At 45.7% G+C, this 18931-nt stretch overlaps 1 protein-coding gene across 1 annotated transcript in view; it reads left to right on the top strand.

Moving 5' to 3' along the window:
- Window positions 1–18931, top strand: part of KCNU1 (potassium calcium-activated channel subfamily U member 1) — a 201110-nt gene that overhangs the window by 61461 nt on the left and 120718 nt on the right. The window contains exon 30 of the mRNA XM_074808175.1: window positions 12939–13112. The gene's annotated coding sequence lies outside the window, so the exon portion shown is untranslated. The remainder of the gene's footprint in view (window positions 1–12938; window positions 13113–18931) is intronic.

Consider the following 18931-nt stretch of genomic DNA (forward strand, 5'->3'; position numbering starts at 1 on the left):
ATCTCCCTCAATAAATATCAAAAGGGAAATCCAGCTTAATATAAACAGAGAATAGCAAAATGGTGCTATTTATATGGCTCAATTTCCCTTCAGTTAAACCACTAATGGCACATAGAACTCTCATAATTAAAAGCCACATCTGATAGAACAAAGTCAGCTGGGGAAGCAAAGAAAGGGGAGGATGAAAGCACCACCAATACAAAACAACAGTCCAGCTATAGGTCTGTACATGTCTCTTTTCCCTGTTCTGAGAATCAGCCAGAGCCTGAAACCTCTTTTGACAAGTAGCTCCTCTGATGACAGATGCTCCCCGCAGCCTCCACAGGCTGCAAACAGATGCATTGTTCTGGCTGTCAACTCCCCATTGAAAGGTGATTCCAGTAAGCAGCAATTGGCCTGATTTGTTAGCATTAGTCAGCAAGTGCACGGATCAGATTTGCTACCAAGGAAAAGGAAAAGCAGGTCTGAGAATGAAAAATCAGCGCTCGTAATCAAGAGCTTGTCAGGGTGTAAGTCCTGCTCTTCAGGACGTGAGGGACATGGTGCTAGTCTTGACTTCAACTCCTTCATGCTTTAGAACAGGACCCATTTTTGTCAGAGTGGTCTGGATAAAGCGATCACATCCCTCTTTGGGATCGTCACCCCGACAGCCTACAGACAGGCAAGGCCTGGTGTCTAGCAAAACTCTGGTGTAGAGAGGGAATGAATTACTGCAAAAAATCGACCCTTGAGCCAGAGCAGGCCTACTGGTCAGAATAGAGTGATGGGCAAGGAGGGGGTGGCTCTGGACTAGAGTATTCATCATTTAGAAAAGAGACAGAGGAGCAGATGTCACAATGATGTTGTTCTGTTCCAGAAGGATCTCACAGTAGTGAATGGCCAGACAATAAAATGACAGTGAAAATTCAATGCTAATAATGTCACATGGTTAAAAAACATTCCCCCAAATATTTGCTCAAAAATGTCTCTTAATTCATTAATACCTTGAAGGAGAGAGATGTCAGTGCTACGTGGATAGTTCTGTGAGAAACTTCTAGAGAGAAAATAGGGAGTGTATTGCTCTTTATATACCTGTGTCTCAAATCCTGCATGTGCTTCTGGTCACTCCCATGAAAGTCCTTCCCTGCTCCATTAGAGGTACCATAAAGTAGCTTTGATTATTGTGTTGTCTCCTCAGCTGTAGCTGGAACAAGAGAACAGAGAGCCTGCCTACTGCTTCTTAAACAGCAGTGGGCAGTAGGGAACAAACACCTATCATCTTCCACCCAAGCTGTCCTGCCAACTTCAGTCCCTCTGACCCAGGTCGGTTTGGTAGAGCAGCGTTTGACTCATGTGCTTGATTCAAACTTTTGCTTGGAAAAATTTAAGTAACTAGGTAATTTATGGCTCTTCTTCCCCCCAGCTTTCCTCAGGCAGCTACAGACCCTAAAGAAATGATAGATTCTCCATGCCCTGGGCAGCAGGTGGGCAGAAACCCCGCTAATATGGTGCTAGCTATAGATTCAAGCTCATCTATACTTGGCTTTTTACAGAGCACCAGAATTGCTCACAGTGCAAAAGTGTAGAGCAGATATGAGTCACAGAAAAGGAGCAAATGATTAACGCCAAGCATGCAGGCTGGAGCTGCAATTGCACCTGATTTTTATTTTGGCTTTTTTTTTTCCCAGTACATCTCGGCACTTTTTCCCCAGCCCTTCCCTTTCCCTCTCCCCCAGCACAGCTAGAAGTAGTCCATTAGTGTGAATGATGCGTGTCACTGCATGCTGATCTAGGACAGAGCTCAGGCTGCTTTTCAGAGCAAGTGCCTGGAAGCATTATTATACACCAGCCAAGATTCTCAGTGGTGATTTAAAATGGGTTTTGATGTTAAAGGTACATCTTAAAAGCACCTGGTTTTCTAAAAATGTAAAAGCTACTCACTTCTCACTATCTGCAAATCAGAAGCTCTCAAATTAGGTACGTAAAAATAGAAGCATCCTGTAGTATTAGTCTCTTCTGGAAATATTGTTAACACAGCCTGATTTCCTTCTAGTTTGCAATTGGTGTTTGCTGCTCACTGTGTGAAGTGCCCAAGTGTAAATGACCGCTGGTGGGAGAACCAGGCCCCTGGGATTCCAGCAGGTTGTGCTCACGTTACTTTTTGCCTGTGACCTTCAGTCATAACCTGCACCGTGTCACCGTTTGGAGGTGGGGCTCTGCAGCCTGGCCGGAACTGCTCATGTCTTGCAGTTCTTGGTCTGAAGACCCAGGGCTGCCATGGCACATTAACCTGAACCCTGCGAGTGACAGTGTTCCCAACCATCCATGTATATCTGCTCGTGGGCCATCCTGTTTAAGTTCTCACGTATCCCCCACCAGTTCTGCATTGCCATGTCTCTGGTCTTGACCAGTTCCCTTAACCCAACTCTACTCTGAAGCTTTTAGGTGGCTCAGCAAATGTCAGTGCTGAGCTGCTTTAGTTGCTTGATTCTTCTTGGCGCCCCCTGACTGTCACTTTCATTGCAGAGTTCTCTGCGGAAAGGCCGTGAACCGTGTAGACTCTTCAGCTGGTCCATACATGACGAGACTGGAAATATTAAGCATACTTTTTGCCTGAGAATTCAGTCATTAAAGTCATCTCTCTAGAACTTGTAATGGCTGCTGGTTGTTACGGGGGAAAGGAAATTTATTTATCTGGGATAAAGGGCTTAGAAATACTAACCTGAGCAAAGTTACAGCTGCTCAGGATCTTTCAGCATTTGCCCCTTCTCCTTTTTATTAATGCAATTCAACAAGTTAAGCCTGAGCAACTGTGTCTGACCCCATGGCTAGAGTAACATCTGTGACTGTACGCTGTCATTTGCAAAATGGAACAGCTCTAATCTCTTGAGCACACTGCTCTGCAGTGACATTTCCAGGACATCCGCACTCCAAAAGGCATGCAGTAGCCTTGGATTAGAGTTTAAAATAGAAACATGTTTGCCTTTGTGTACAGCATGGGATTGCTAAGGAGAAATAGCGATGGAAGCGTGCACTTGGGTTGGGTGACCTACAGCAGTTGTATGGTTCAGAGGCTTTCATGCCGTGAGACCCGCTCTGCTTTTCACATTACAGGGATACTCGGAGCAATTTATTCAGCGTAGTCGGGGAAAGCTGTTACCTGTTCCTCCTAAGAAACTCTATTCACCTCAGTAGAGACAGTGCTAATTAACACAGGTCTAAATTAGAGCAGAACTAAGGCTAATGCTTTAAAAAAAATGGATGAACTAAGGTACTTCCAATATAACATGAGATCAGGAGAATGCTGCATGGTTCTCACTGAGCAGCCCGTGACGTTGTAGGAAACGTGCTGTCATTTCCCTCGCCGCAACCTCCAACCTGCCGACCGCGTCTGCACGGACCGTGGGGGGCTGAGGGAAGGCAGGCTGTTTGGGAAGCAGCCTGCCGTGGTAGAGTCGTGCCGTGCCGTGTCTTAGCTACCGAGCCTTGCCTTTGAGCTGATGTGACAATGCACCTCCTGGTTGTTTTGCAGGCTCAGCTGGTAGCAGCTCAGGTCCTTCCTCCCCTTCTCTGTAATGCAAAGTAAAAATCATTTAACTTGTGTTTCTAAAGGTGCTTTTCATAACTGTAAACCTGTTAACTCTGGTTTCCTAACAAACAACAGCTGAAATTCTTTTGTTTGTTTGTTTTAGGTATGGTATTTTTTAAACACTCACAGCAAGCTGTTGTTGTTCATCTGTACGTTGGTAAATAGTAGCTGCCAACTTTCACCTTGGGAGAGGCAGAATTCGAGCAGTGACGTGCCTGGGTAGACGGGGCACAGACCTCCAGAGTGCAGGCGAGTCGATACGGGGTGTCTGTCCAGAAGGCACCTTGTTTCCTAACGCCGCTGCTTTGCACCCTGAGCTGGGTGGGGAAGCATCAGTTCACGCCTCTGGAAACCTCCTTTGGAGCGGTTGCTTCTATGACTGTGATTGCGAGATGGGGACTCTGGAGGGCTCTGGCATGGGGAAGCGGGACCTGTGAGAGACCAGTGCCCAGCAGCCTTTCTCCTCTGCCCTTCCTCCCTCCCCTCTTCCTCCTCCCTTCTTCCAGCAGCCCAGTGCAACTCACTGGAGCCTGCTGGTGCCCAGCATGGCCTTGTGTACTCTCATTCTGTTCTGTGGTGGTTTTCTGCTCGTTTGTAGAGAGCATCCAACTGATTTATTGCTCCCAACGTCTCTTAGTTTGTAATAAAGTTTTCAGCAGCTCTGTCGAGCCCGCTCCCCGCCCCCGCGCACGCACACATCCCCGCGCTTGCTTTGTTCTTCTCACACATAATGTCAACTCATAAACCTTTCATCAAGTCAACCAGGTGGAAAAAACCCATTACTGAAAGAAGTGTTCATTCAGGTTCGGGGGGGGGAAATGGAGGGGAAGGCGGAGGAGAAAGTTCCCCAATGGGAAAAAAAAAAAATATATAAGGCGGGGGGGGGGGGGAAGGAAAAAATGCTGTGTGTGCTCTTAGCTGAAAAGCCGGCTTCGCGGCGCGCCCCAGGTGCCAGGCCCCGGAGGAGCCTGGCAGATCTGTCATCCCGGTGACAGGAGATGGAAAGCGCTGTGTACATATTCAAAGAGGCAGCGATTTGGGCCTAATACCCACTGATGAAAGGGAGCTTCAACACAGCCGGCCTCTGCCAGCTTGAACAAAACCACTTGTGCTTTTGTATGGCAGAAAGGACCCCCCCCTCCGCAAACAGACACACTGGGGGTGGAGGCTTCCCTCCCGCTGCCCCCCCGCCCCGAATCGATGTGTTTAAGCCATATTGGCTGAGGCTCATGTGCTGAAAGACGCTGCTGGCCACACAATGGAGGAGCTGACAGGGGTGTGTCGGCAGGAGACATGCTGTGTGGAGAAGGCGCTGAAAAATGGGAGTGAGGAGGCATGTGTGAAGTGCAGAGATCAGGGAGCAGCCCGGGATCTCATTACGGCAGCGAACAACCCGGGCGGCCCGGGGATGGTGTGCTCAGAGCCGCGGCGGCTGTGCCAGCACTGCCCTGGCACAAAGCTGCTCCTGCTCTCGGGGAGACCCCGGCACCTTGCCGGACACCTCCCCAGAGCAGGGAACGTCTCCTGGGCAGACAGTGGGTCTCAGGGGTGGGGGCAGAGCAGCCCTGGGCAAAGTGCCTTTGCTGCTGTGCCTCAGCCTCCACGTAGCGCAGGGGAGGATATTCCTCTCTCCCACTGAGTCTCAACTACTCGGGGTGCAAACTCTTTGTGGCAGGCACTGTTGCCTGCATATTTCATCAATCCCCATGGCCAGTAAAATTTTATGAGTTTTGGATGGAATTTCAAAAAGGGCTGTAGGTGGAGTTCACCGAGAAATGAAATCTCCTTTACCACAGCATCTTTTATGTTCAGGCACACACTTCTGGGTTTGATGGATTTCTCTTTACACACAGATTTAGAGAAAGTTCTGCACAAAAATTTATTTAAATAAGTTTTTAAGCAATGTAGTCCAGAGTTACTGCTCTGGAGAAGGGACACAAGGGCACTAGAGGATGGAGAAAGAATGGGAAGCAACAAAGGAATACAGGCAGTGACATCTGTCACTAGTATTTTATAAGTTAAAAATTCAGCATAATCTACTGCCACCCTGTCCGCTATACTGAGTTCCAACAGTAACAGAATTGTCATGATTTCTACATGAATTAATTCAAATCTCTTTTTGCATGATATGGCGTAAGAAAGGGGCCATCTGGTTTATGTTCTAGGTGTCAGAACCACTCATACCAGCACACTTTCATAGTGCAAGATGTAAGTTGACTGCACATATTAATGTCTCCTTACCCTCTGCCTCCCTGAGACCTGATGCTGTTGTCCCATTATGGCGCTGCCATTTATACTGTCAATAGCAATAATAATAATAATGCAATGTTTGGCATGCACATAGTACCTCCGGTTCCAACTGCGGCTGAGTGTTACTTACCACTGCAAACATTTCTACTGGTTTCTTCACATGAATGAGGCTTCGGGACATGAAGTAGGATCATGCTGTGACTAAGTTAGGAGTGGCCAAGTGCATAGTAAAAGGTTGTCCAGCTCCCACAAAATCAGTGTCTAACTAGTGACCTAGTTCATACACAGAGGTTATGGGCTTCCCCCAGACAACAGAAATAATCATTAGCAGTGGAGTTGGGAAAAAGAACCAAGGTTTGTGGAAACGTGCCTGTTCCATTGGAGAATGACAGCTGGCAGTCAGGTGTCTTCTCATCATGGTAAATATTTAAATACTGGCTATCAGACTTAGGGGCCTGTGATAATAACTTAGATAACAGTAAAAATATAGTTAGCATGTTTGTAGGTGGTAACACCGTCCAGGTTTACACTGCGTGATTTCCAGATACGTAAGCACACCTGAATGTATTAATCCTCACAACACCCTAAACCAGTGCAGCACGGGCAATTCCTGAGTGACTGCACGGAAAAAAAGGGGGGTCGAGAAAATGGGTCTGACTTTCTGGGCTGTTCAACAAGTGCACCAGATTTCAATTAATTATTATAGCAATTTTGTTGTTTGTTTGCATTACAGCTTGGTGACAAACTGGTTCATTGTGATTCTTCCAGCAGTTTAGTTGAATTTGCAAAATCCAAGCAGAATTGGTTTGCCAAGACTAGTCACCAAAGCCACAATTTCTGTTCCCTTTGCTGGATGAAAGAGGCTCGGAAGAGTGGGAAGAAAGTCCTGAAGCAGAAAAGCCTCATCTAGTACAGATTAGCTCTGTTTATATTGCAAAGGCTCTGGCTCAAGTGAGGGTTTTTTTGCTTAGAAATACTGTTTTAGCATGAATTTATCTTGAAATGAACTTTGTGGTAAATAGAATTTAAGCATGAGCTTAAATCTAAGGTCTTATTTAAGTGCTTTTCTACTTCACTTGCCAGCTAAGGATCTGGCCTGGGCTTTGAATATCTTTAGGGAGAAGAAACAGATTAATGAGATTAGAACATTTTAAATCACTTTTGTACTTCCCTGGGCTGCATGATCTTTATAATACCTTGTCTCTATAGACTCTATAAAGTGTATTAGCTGGGTGCTAATGGACAGGGATGATGAAAAGAAGGCTTGCTTGTGCATCCTTCCAGATTTGGGGAACATACTCCGTGGCCTATGGGTATGTTCAGTTTCATACGTCAACGTGCATTTAATCTCTTTGTCTGCTTTATGAAATCCAGCGTTTGAGTGCTTAACTCTCAACCTTATGGGCCTCATTTCCTTGCTGAGGTTTGCACCAGATATTTTATAGTCAGGGTAGGAAAATGAAAAATGTGGTCATGGAAGATGGTAAGGGGTGACCTGGGGACAGACAGGCCATCACCCAGGACATTAAAATTACCGCAGGGTCTGGACTGGTACCTTTTGACAACCCCTACCAGCATATCCACGCTCACCCCTACAGCTTCATAGGCAAAAGGCAAATCTATGTTATTAAGCTTTGCAATTTTTTCTTCCTAATTCAGAAATAAAGTATCTCTACAGTAGTGCAGTCGGGGAATCAGTGGCCTGGTGAGCTCATATTTCACCCTATGACACCGGGTCATTTCCATTTACGATGATGCAATGTAAAGCCACCCCTCTGATGTGCCGGGGGAGAAGGGGCTTGTCAGAGGGAAATGGAGCAACTGCAACAGACGGGAGTTTCCTCCAGCTGAAGTTCTCCAGCGGACAGAGTTGATCTGTTCCTCAAAGGCTTTATTTGGAGGAAAGTAGCAAGAAGCCCAAATCCCACAAAATATCAAAAGCCCTAGGATTTTTCTGTCCTGAAATTTTCATCAGTTCAGGTTTCCCTGAGAGTTTAATTGCGTGTTCATCTCTTGCAGCCCCTGGCAGATCAGGCTCTGAAAATCCACATGGGAAGAAGTAGGAGAAAAGTTTGGAGTGCTCTACATTCTGGTTACTCCTTGTCAGCGTCCGCTGGTCCCCCGATGGGTCCTCCCTCAGCCAGGAGCAGAGAGGCAACGAGACGGAGAGCTGAGGGTACGTGTACGTAGATGGGACGTCAAGAGGGGAGGGCAAAAGCACAAAACAAAGCAAGTCTTGATTATAACATTTATATGCATAAAGTGAAGCATATATTTAATGGAGGATTGTCCAGAAATGCAGGCGGAGCAAATGACTGTCGGAAAGCAGGTCTTGCATGGGGCCAGGACAAATTCCACAGGAAATGCAAACCCTAGTTACAGCTCAGTGTCCTGCACTGAAATAGTGATTATAATTAAAAATAATTCACTATTGCCTTTAGTTTGATGAAATTACCACTTACATTAAGAGCAGCTTGAATCATTTTCTGCAGAATGTCACTTTGAGATTTAAAATATTTGATCACTTGAAGAATATGTTGTGCTGCATTTGGGAAAGAAAAGAGTAAAACATGAATCACACATGGGTGAATGCAAGACGGTCTTACACTCTTGGGTGCCTGGAGTCTATAAAAAATGAATTGAGCTCTTCTGGAAGAGGTCTGATTAATCCAAAGATGCTCCCAACTACTCAATTCATCTGCCTTAATCAGATGTGGGAGTCAGTTTTGACTTACTGGCCAAATGGCTGGTAAGAAAAAGTACATGGTGCGAAAAACAAGTTGGGATTCCTTCCTAAAAGGCAGTTTGGTTTCCTGCTTGTTATTGTTGAAGACTTTAAAATACTCATTCAAGAGATGACCTTTAAACAAAGACTTTAGCGAATGCATAAAAAGTCAAAGAAAACAAGAAGCAGCACAACTCTGCAGAGAACCCTACTAAGCTGAAGCACCGTAGTGGCTGAGAAGCAAAATGTCTGTGGGAGGCACAAGAACTGAGAGGCCCAATCTTCCCCCCCACCCAAAACACAGCTCAAGGTGCACCAGCTGGTTACACTGAGCCTGAGACTGCGACGAAGATCTCAGGCTTTTCAAATGTGAAAAACAATCTTCTTACTTTAGGGATTTTATTGCAAGTTTTACAGTATTGAGTATTTTTTCTAAAAATCTCTTCTCCTAAAGATATGGACTGAGATGACAGCCTTAGCTGTCATTCTTTTTTGTTTCTTTTACTTTGTTAAAGCTACGATCCTATCCAGAGTTATTGGAATCAGAAGTTCAAAACTAAGACTTTTTTTTTAAAAAACATTTTCTGAATTTGCATTCAGCATTGCAGTTATGGTAGCTTAGGGGAAATGAGAGCTTGAACTCATGAATTTTGAAAGCTTGGGGTTTACGATGCTGCAGAAAGACTATTTGTTGAGTACAAGGCCTGATCTGGAAATGCATTTAAGACATGCATGACTTTGAGCATATATATGGTTGCACAGAAGTCAATGGGACATAAATTTATGAATTTGCCTAAGTGCTTTGCTGGATCTTTGCCTACGGAACCACTTACCATGAGTTTCAATAACAGAATCATAGCCTTGTTAATGAGCAAACCTCTGGACCAAGGGCGTCAGTGAAACATGAAATCCAGCTCCGTGCCGTATCTGTGCTACTCAGCTTGATTTCATCTCTACGTAAACTCACTCTGCTGTGCTGACATTTATGTCTCTTGCTTTTTCCAAAAAGTGATTTAAAAGTTCCATTTTACACTTGTGAGTGCAGCAGGACAGTGCAAGATGTAAAGCAGCATCCACAGCAACCTGGGGGTGGTACAAATCAGAACTCAGTTCTAGAGGGCAGGCACTGGGACAGCTTTTTTCCTAGAAAAAGGCAGTTCCAGAACTTCATCAGTGAATTGTGGCTTTCCCCTTCCACTTTTCTCTTTTATTGGCAGCAGAGGAGGCTGACCAGGAAAGAGAAGCATGAATGACTAAGACCAGTCAATATTGTCAGGTCTCTGCACACTTCATTAGTGCTGTCAGGGAAGAGAAATGCAGATTTCACTGCGCAAAAGATCATAAATCAGCTTGGGAAACGGAAGCTGCGGTGGGGATGCCGGGAAAGGAAGAGAGGGTCGGTTCATTCCCTGCAGTACCAGGTTGGTGAAGGCAGAGCCGTTGAGATGGAGGAGCGTAAGGCCTGTGCCACCACACAGGGGTGGCCCCACACTTCATGAAGCCGGTTTCTCTCTGGTATCTCAGATAGGACCATCTCTGCCCCTTTGGCACACAGGCCGCGTGAAGGCTGTCCGCACAGGGCACGTTGTGTCTGCGAGGGCAGCTCATTACTCTGACTGCCCAGCGCCTCTGGGAACACTCACAGCACCGGTTTTAAACTGCTCTGCTAACTATTGTGGGTTTGAGCTTAGAGGCCAGGTCGGGTCTCCACTGAGCGAGGCACAATACAAAACCAGAACAAAAACAGGGTCTCTGCCTTCAGGATATTCCAATGTAAATAAAACTAGGAGCACAGCAGTGGGACAGGGTTGTAATACCTTTGATCCTCTACTGCGGGCAATTTTTACATTGGGGTTTCTTTTAAAACAAGAAGTAGCAGCGCCCCTTGGGAGATCATGGAACAAACGATGAGTGCGAGGCAGAACATTCATGTGCTGAGGATCACTTTGAACTATTCAGCAGGTTTGGGTATATTCAATAAATCTATGTTAGAATTCCTGCACTTATAAGTGTTCTTACAAGTTAAAGTATTTTTATCTGTTGTTCTGCACAGATATTTGTTTAATCCTAACAAGTCATAAAAAAACTTTCCCAAAATCTCTTTGTAACTAGTTAACTACTTGCCTGAGAGGAGTCCACCCTCTGTTTACTAATTTTGCTCTTACATGTCCATGAGGTGTTCTCTGGACTTCACCTAGTAAAAAGCATTAAAAGGGAAGCAGAGCTGCCTTTATGCTGCAAGTGTGGGACCCCCCTGTTCCCAGAGCCCCCGGGCGTGTGCTCAGCCCCAGGCAGAGGAGTGGGAGCTGGGGGCTCGGCCAGCCGCCCCCCCAGCCGGAGCAGTGGCAGGAATGCTGAGCAGACGCTGCAGGGAGACGTGGTGTGTACTCAGTCAATATGTGAACCTAAGAATGTCAAGAAAGCAAATGCTTGGAAGGTTTAATTTATGGAGATTTGCACGTCAGATATATTTTGAGGAAACTTTGGGATTGTCTTTCAGAGGTGAACCCCAAAACTTTTCCAGGATTCCCAGATACTTTGTAGGTTAAAGGACCTTCAGTCCTTCCTATTCTCACAGCATCCTTTGCTGTGGTTCACACACAACTGTGTTAACATGAGTCTGGAATATCTCAGCACATAATTATTTATCCTTCAATAAAACAAAGAAAACCATGTCTAAATCTGACTAATATCCCCTCCTCAGCCTGCCAAGTGGGGCCTTGTGTTTTCAGTATTGAAAACCAAGCCTGACTTGCTGCATATTTTGTGTTACCATGGTTTATGTCCAAATGCAAGGATTTAATTTTGTCCGTCATCAAACCGTGGTTTCCATATGACACCAATACATTCCTTCCCTCTGCCTGCTGTTCTGACAGACGACAGAATAGAATTAAACATTCCAACCAGCACACTTAAAACGCAAGAGCTTATGTTTCTTTGGCTTTGGAGATCAAGGGGCAGATCTTTAGTAGGTATGAATTGTCTTCGTTGGAGCTATGAAAATTTACACCATTTACCCCAGCTGAGGTATGGTCTTGGATGTCTTTCTTTCACAGTACAATTCCAAGAAGACTGATACAGTTGGACTGACAAATAGGATAGACTCTCCTTTTCTTCTGTGCCTAGTTGTTACGAGTGATTATTATTGTGTTTCCTTCTGGAGCAGTTACTGACCAGCCCAACTTACGCCTCTGAAAGCCAGTGAAGAGAAACCGCTCCACATATCTCTCCACTAACTTCAGCCTGCCCTACAGCCCAGCTAATTTCAGTTTAATGGTATTAACATTTAAGAAAAACCAATCCACAGTCTCCACCATACTGAGACTGGGATTAGAAAAATGACCAGCTCCTTCTCAAAACACCGGCTGGGTTTCAAAGGAGCCTGAGGGAATTACGCACACATCTGACTTTGAAATTTAAGCTCTGGATCTTGAAAGAATAGGTTTATTCCACAACTTCACACCCGGAAGGGACAGCTCATTGCCTGGGATTGCTGTGATGTCATCCCTTTAGGGAGCTTTTTCAGGTTAAGTCAGTGCACAGTCCTAGGCCTTCTTGTGACCACCATCTCGAGCAGAACACCAGTGATGGGTTTTCAAATGCTCCTGGGTCACAGCAGTTCCCTGTCTGTCCATCCGTAGTGCTCATTCAATGTATTGCAAATACAGTGTTACTTCAAGTGTTGCAGTGAGGCCGAGCTGAAAAATCCCTGTGGATAGGAAGAGGAGATACACTATCCTCAGGAAGGAAAAAAGAGGCCAAGAGGATAATAGTAACAATCCAGCTGGGCCTGCAAGTCAACACCATTCCTGGATTTAGCCAAGAACTCTGGCAGTTTTTGAAGTGCTTGGGATTTTGCCTTAGATTTATAGTCTCAAGAGTGGTTGTTGTCAAGATTTGCTAGGTGTGGTAGGGTGACTGCTGCTGATGCCAATAGTCTAGGAGAGGGGAAGTGAAACCTGCTGAGACTTGGGAATGAAACAAATTTGTATTAATTAGAAGCAAATGCTGTATGTTGGCTTATGGGTTCCAAAACAGATGTTTGTCAAAATAGCCAAGAGATGGGTCATCTGCAAGCAAAAGTTATAAATAATAGGAATCATGTTTCTTATTATTTCATGTTTTCTCAGGTCAAAACCATGTGTTGTTCAGTGTTGGAAATACCATAGAGTGTAACATCTTGTCTGATGCTGTGGGGAGCTATGTGCCATCATTTCTGTGTGTCTGACCCATAACCCAAGCCAGCGTGCAGCCAGAAGCCTGTGCGTGGCATTGCATGGGCAGCCACGGCTGCGGAACAGCCCTTGGCAGGAAGGGAACATCTCTGCAGTCAGAGGCCGGTGGCCTGGCTCCACCCGGGACCAAATCGCTCTCTTCAATTTCATCCCCGTGCAGGTGCGTGTGGGTGAACGGCGCGAGCGCTCTGCGCATCCCCGTCCTGCGCTGGAGCAGCACGACAGAGTACAGGCAGCTCCCTCCCTTCAGTCCCAGGGCACGTCACAAGGGGATGAACAAAGAGATGTGCATCCGTCTGTGATCCCGACTTTCTGATAAATTCAGTTGCTTCAGGTAAGAATCCTGTTTTTAATTTATGTTGACACCTGAATTTGGGATTCCTTATTCATATAATGTCCTTTAATAATGGATCTACGGTCTTCAGATCAGGTAAGTCTTCCCTGTTCACTCTGAGCATGGAACAGCAGGTCCTGAGAGACTCTCCCTGTCATCAGGGCTGCAGAAACGTAAGTATGTGTAGAGCCAAATTCACTGCTGGCATAAATACAAATAATCAACAATTTTCAGAAAGATGTACCTGTTTGCTCTTGAAGTGAATGTGGTGGCCTGCTTGTTTCCTCTTACACCGCTACGTACAATAGCCCCACACAAACATGCTTTGACCGGGTTCTAGTATTTATATATGATGTGGTGGGTATATGCTGTGTAAATACCTGTGGGTTCAACTGCCAGCACGTAAATCAGCACCGTTAAACAAAGATACAGATTTACACTCTGCAATTCTGACTTTATAAATGGGTCAGTATGAGACAGCTCCTCAGCCTGGCACCTCACATGCAACTACCAGCCTTTTCTGCAGGCAGGAGATGGTACAAATGGAAGTGTGGGCATCTAAATCTTCATAGCAGGTCTGCATTCGACAGTCAGCTGGCCTGTGTGTGGATAAATATAAAGAAAAAGACATAAAACTGGACTAACAGTCAAACTATGCTTTCCAGATGAAGTGAAATGCAATTTTTTGCCCAAAACTTTAGACAAGATAATTAGATTTAAATAGTATTGCCCTTTGTTTGTACTTAAACTTGCTTACAAATAGTGTAGTAAGTAAACATTTTTTAAAAGAAGGAAATTAAAACTATGGATGTACTGTTCATCTTGGGATGTATCCAGGTGACTGTCTTCATGTGTGTGTAGATATTTAGATGTGTGTTTTGTATCTTGAAGATGTGTATGCTAGAACAAAAAGCCTATATTTAAAATTAATTTGTGTAAATACACATGTGCATGTAAAGACATCCTGTTATATACACACATTTAGTCACATATATATGTGCATATGTAATAATGTTTGTATACACAAACACACACAAATTATGTACAGAAAATTAAGCATATGCCTGTCTCACCCTGAAATGATGCATCCCTCCAAGGAACATCAAACCTATTTGTGTCAACAAACAGGCCTCTCCAGCCCAGGAAGATCTGAATATAGATACACGGTGAAAAACAGAAACCTCTATACCTGTAAGGGCAATTACTTATTTATGCGCCATTTCTACACCTCTTCCAGTTACTCCCTCCCACTGTAATCTCTGTCCCTCCCAGGCAACACTCCCGAGCCAGAATCCTATGATCTTTGCCCTCTTCTCCTTCAAATTAAATTTCAACTTTTTTCAAATCTCTGGTGAGTGACAAGCCAGTGCCAGAACTGTCTTTTAATACACAAAAGCATAAATAATGCCATCCATCAGAGCTGTCACTCAGAAAGATAGATTGCTACTTGTTCAGACACTGGAATGACACAAAAGTGAAAGTTAGAAACTGTCTCTTTTCTTTGCTTGCTTTCTTTTTCTTCTTCTTCTCTCTCCCTTTTTTTTTTTTATTTGCCGGACTGCTTGATTCTGATTAATGGTGCTGTCAGGGAGGGATTCCGCTTGCCCGGATAATGAGTCAGGAATGTATTCCCTGTCACAAACACAGCAGATGTCAGGGGCAGAAGGGCCCGGGAATGCCAGAAACAATATACAGTTTCTTCCTAGTCCCCTGACAGGCCAATATGCTGCACAAGGTCTAATTTATGTAGACAAAATGCAGGCAAGGGGCTGTAGCAGCAGAGAAACTGTGCTGGGAAGTCTGAACTACAATGCAGCAGGGGAGAGAGCTGAAGGGAGGTAATGAACGCTAGCAGTGGGACTCAATAGCACTGCATCAAATGGCCTTAACAAGAATGGCCCAGGACCACTTTGACTCCATTAAAGTGCACTTTACATCATTATAGAGAGAAATCAAACAGGGCAGAGGGCTTCTGTTTCTTTTAATGGCTCGATTAGGTTATTCACTCATCGGGGTTTGCAGCTGTCATAGTAATGCAGCAACTGCCAGGAGAGGTACAATAGCACTCGTGGCCGTGTGGGGCCCACGGCCCCTCTCGGAGCGAAATGTATTGACTGGGGCCGTGCATTCCCCACGTGTGCGCAGTGACTAACGCTGAGGCAGATTTAGAGGGGATTTGCCAGTCCTAGTGAAAGAATTTCGAAGTGATTTGTCTCGAGATGCCTTCACTTTTGGGGTTGGCCACCTGGAAGCACTGGAAAGGGGCCAGGTCTTTGCTGAAAGCTGAGCACCTGCCTTTGGCTATCTGGGGCCCTGGCTTGGCAAGCCAACAAGAGGAACCCACACTGACTTCAGAGAATGCTGCCCTTCCCTGTACTGGAGAGAAACCCATAGCTTTTCAGCTACAAAATGCTGATATCATAAAACTAACTCGCATATTGGGAAAATAAATTAGCATTTTGAAGTGCGTGCAACTGCACTGCTCTGTTCAGCACTCCGGGGCGATCTGGTTTGCCAGCGCTTGCCCAGCCCTTGGAGCGGTGAGGTCCTGGCCCAGGAGGACTCACACAGGCCCGTGTGATGGTGCATTTCAGTCCCACAGAGCTTCCCTCCACCTATCCCAGAATGACTAGTGGAAATATTAATTACAGCGAAAGCATGGCTTAGGGAAAGAAAAGAAAAGGGTTTGATTCAAAGTCCTCTGATGTCTGCCAAAGTTTCTGTATTGACATCAGAGTCATGCAGCAAACTCCTAAGCACTTGGGAAACACCCCTTTCTTGAAGATGGCACATTATCTGTCTAGCATCTGCTTAATGAAATCATGTTACACTGCAAAATTTTGAGTGAGAAAGAGGCTTCGAAACTGGTTGTGCCAGAGGCAGTTTTTTAAGGCCATGGCTAGCAGCAAGTTTCAGAACCGCGTGTGGATTGCCAGCCCTTCGGGATAACAGCCTTTTCTTCTTCCACGTTGAGCTGTCAGCACAGCGGAGCCCTGGTCTGTGGAAGAGCTTCTTCCCATTCGAATAACAATATAATAACAGCTATTACCAGAACAGAGCTAGTCACTTAAAAGGATCAATTCCTGTACTGGGGTAAGTGTACTCTTCACCCTAAATCTGGTTCTAGAACTTTCTACTGTGACCAGTCTGTTCAGTTTTACAAAGCACACCATAAGGCATATATAAAGTCTTATTTAGTCTTAGTCCTAATACAGCCGTTTCACTCTCTGTCTTTAACCAGGGTAAAAATAATGAATACAAATGAAAGCACGAAAGGCATTTTGGTGCATTCAAAACACCTTCTGCTGGTTTCAGCACACTCCAAGTCAAGCCACTTGTACTGCGGTACGGCAGCTGTCCGTGAACTCTTCCATAAGAGCCTGCTCCGGCTTTTATCTCCCTGCCTCTTTAACTTAATCTGAACTCTGACCTGTGAGAGGTCCCCGTAACTCCTTCCTGAGGAGCAGAAGCTCAGCTCTGACATGACTTTGGCACGGAATGGTGAAGGACCTTGAGGTCATAGGATCTGTGGGGGTAGGAGGAAAGCGCACATATCCAAAGAGGTGAAATCAAAAATGACAGACAGATGAAAATAAAGCTAAGGTTCTGCTACCCAGAGTCACCAGACTAGACAGAGCTGCTTTGAAGGGGAAAGTGCAGTCAGGATGCTGAGGCTGGCAGATTTGGGCAATTCATGCCCGAATTGAATAGGATTAAATGGCTGATCCTGAGTTTTCCCCTGACCCTACCATAAAATCCTGTGCAGTATCCCAAAGCCATGTGTATGCAGCACGTATTTCCCATGTGCTAGGCAGCTTGGTTAAAGGTGACACTGTTCTAGTGAAGTCTGTTTACGCTGGTCAGGGGGCTGTGCTAGCAGGACCAGGTTTGCCAGACCCACGCTCTGAAGGCACGATGCTGTTCTGCGTTCTGTCGGTGTAAATCCAGCCACGGGGCCATACTTGATTTCAGTTACAGCAGCAGCAGTGCAAAGCCGCTCCACTGCAAACACCAGCCTGTTTGTTCAGCAGCACAGATTAGTGTAACTGTATCAGCCTCGGTGAATTAGGCGGCTGCGGGGCTGTCCCAGTGCAGCAGCTTCAGCTTTGCTAGGCTACGGAGTACATTCTCAGTTGCACTCTATTGAAATCAAACTAGTGACTTCATATTTACCCAGGTGAAGTCTAAGTGAAATCTCATTTTGGTTTTGTGAGGCTCAGACGTAGGTAAGGCGTTATCTCTGAATGTGCTCCTGAAACAACATGTCCTGAACGTGCTTGGAACCCTTGTCCTCTTGAACCCTGTGGTAAAGTCCATTCGCTCTACCCACAAATGATGTCCCGCTGATCCCTAAACCATAAACACGATGTGACTAACAGGAAAGGTCGCTTCCCGAGGCCCCGGCTTAACACAGCCTTGTCCACAACGCTGGTTGAAAAGTCATTTCTTCTAAATTGATAAGGTTGTGCTTTTTTTCCCCCTAAAGCTCAACATGTTTTTTATTTAAAATAGCCTTATTCCTGCTCAGAACGTCCCTAATCAGAACCAGCACCTAACAGCCTGAAAATAAAGGAAATAAAATTAAAGATTGCAATTGCTTTGGTTTTACAAGCCTGAGGCCTGGCAAGGCTTGCTTCAGGAGAGGGGAGGGGAGGTAAGGGCCCCATTCTTGTTAGTTTTGCTTGTATTACACTGATCAAAGCAGCATATTGTTAAGTAAGCACAAGTGTGGATTTAGAAAGTTAGCACATTAAAATAGCTGTGATTGACATCGGATTGCAGGAGTCAGTGCTTGGAGGGGGTGCAGAGCACAGAACGGGACGAGGCAGCTCCTCGGAGGCTGCTGGGAAGAGCCGAGCGGGCCAGGGTGGATGAAGGGGCTCCTTCAGTGCTGCAGGTTAGGCATGAAGCAGGACAGGAATGCAGGAAAACACTAAGCAGCAAAGCAAAAGTAAATTTACCTAATGTGGCTGGTGAAAAAATGTATTCCCAGCAATAGGAGTGACCTTTTCACTTTCATTTCTTTCTGTGCCCTTTGGTGATCCTCCCCTTAACTGAAGCAATGTGAAAGTCCCCTCTCTCTCTTGCTCTCTTTGAAATTCAACAAGAGAGCTGAGTCTCGCATCTTGCTGGGGTAAAACAGGCTGGGCTGAGCTCCTGGCACCTTCTGTGCACTATGATCCCTGGCTGTAATGGAAATCCTAGGGAAGCAGTTGTGACATGGACATTAATAACAATACCAGAAGCACTCCTCAGGGTGAGCTCTGTTAGGTATTACCAGTGGTGCTGAGAAGCACGAGCACAGCCTTGACTGTGTATTGTTGCGTATCCTGCGTTGTGGGGAAGGGAGCATGCATGTGGTGGAAAAGGTAGAGATAAGGCTTACAGCATTTATCTTTTTATGCCTTCCACTGTAATGAGGCTGCTCTCGTGTGGACCAGAGTCTGCAGTGATGTCTGTGAAAGGGGGTCAGTGACACAGGCAGAGCTGTGCCTGTTTGCAGCAGCATCAGTGCGAAGTAACTCCATCAGATGTAGGCCAGTGAAAGGCAGGTTGTAACTCAGCTACTGCTGGAGCCGGGAGGGAAGTCATGCTGGGTAATCAGCTGAAGTGTCCCAGGCTGCAGAAGGCTGCTGTGCCACACCAAGGCTACCTGCCGTACCCGGACGGAGAGCCCCTGCACGCTGCCAGGGCGGTGGTGGAGCGGGGAAGGTGGGCTTCCCAGGCCAGCCTCCAGCCTGGCTTGCCCCCTCCATGTGGCAGCATTAGTAGGCAGCAGCTGAGCATGAAGTTATTTAAGCTGTCACCTGCTGAACTTC

The sequence above is a fragment of the Strix aluco genome, chromosome 28 (assembly GCF_031877795.1).
Source record: "Strix aluco isolate bStrAlu1 chromosome 28, bStrAlu1.hap1, whole genome shotgun sequence".
Classification (NCBI taxonomy): domain Eukaryota; kingdom Metazoa; phylum Chordata; class Aves; order Strigiformes; family Strigidae; genus Strix; species Strix aluco.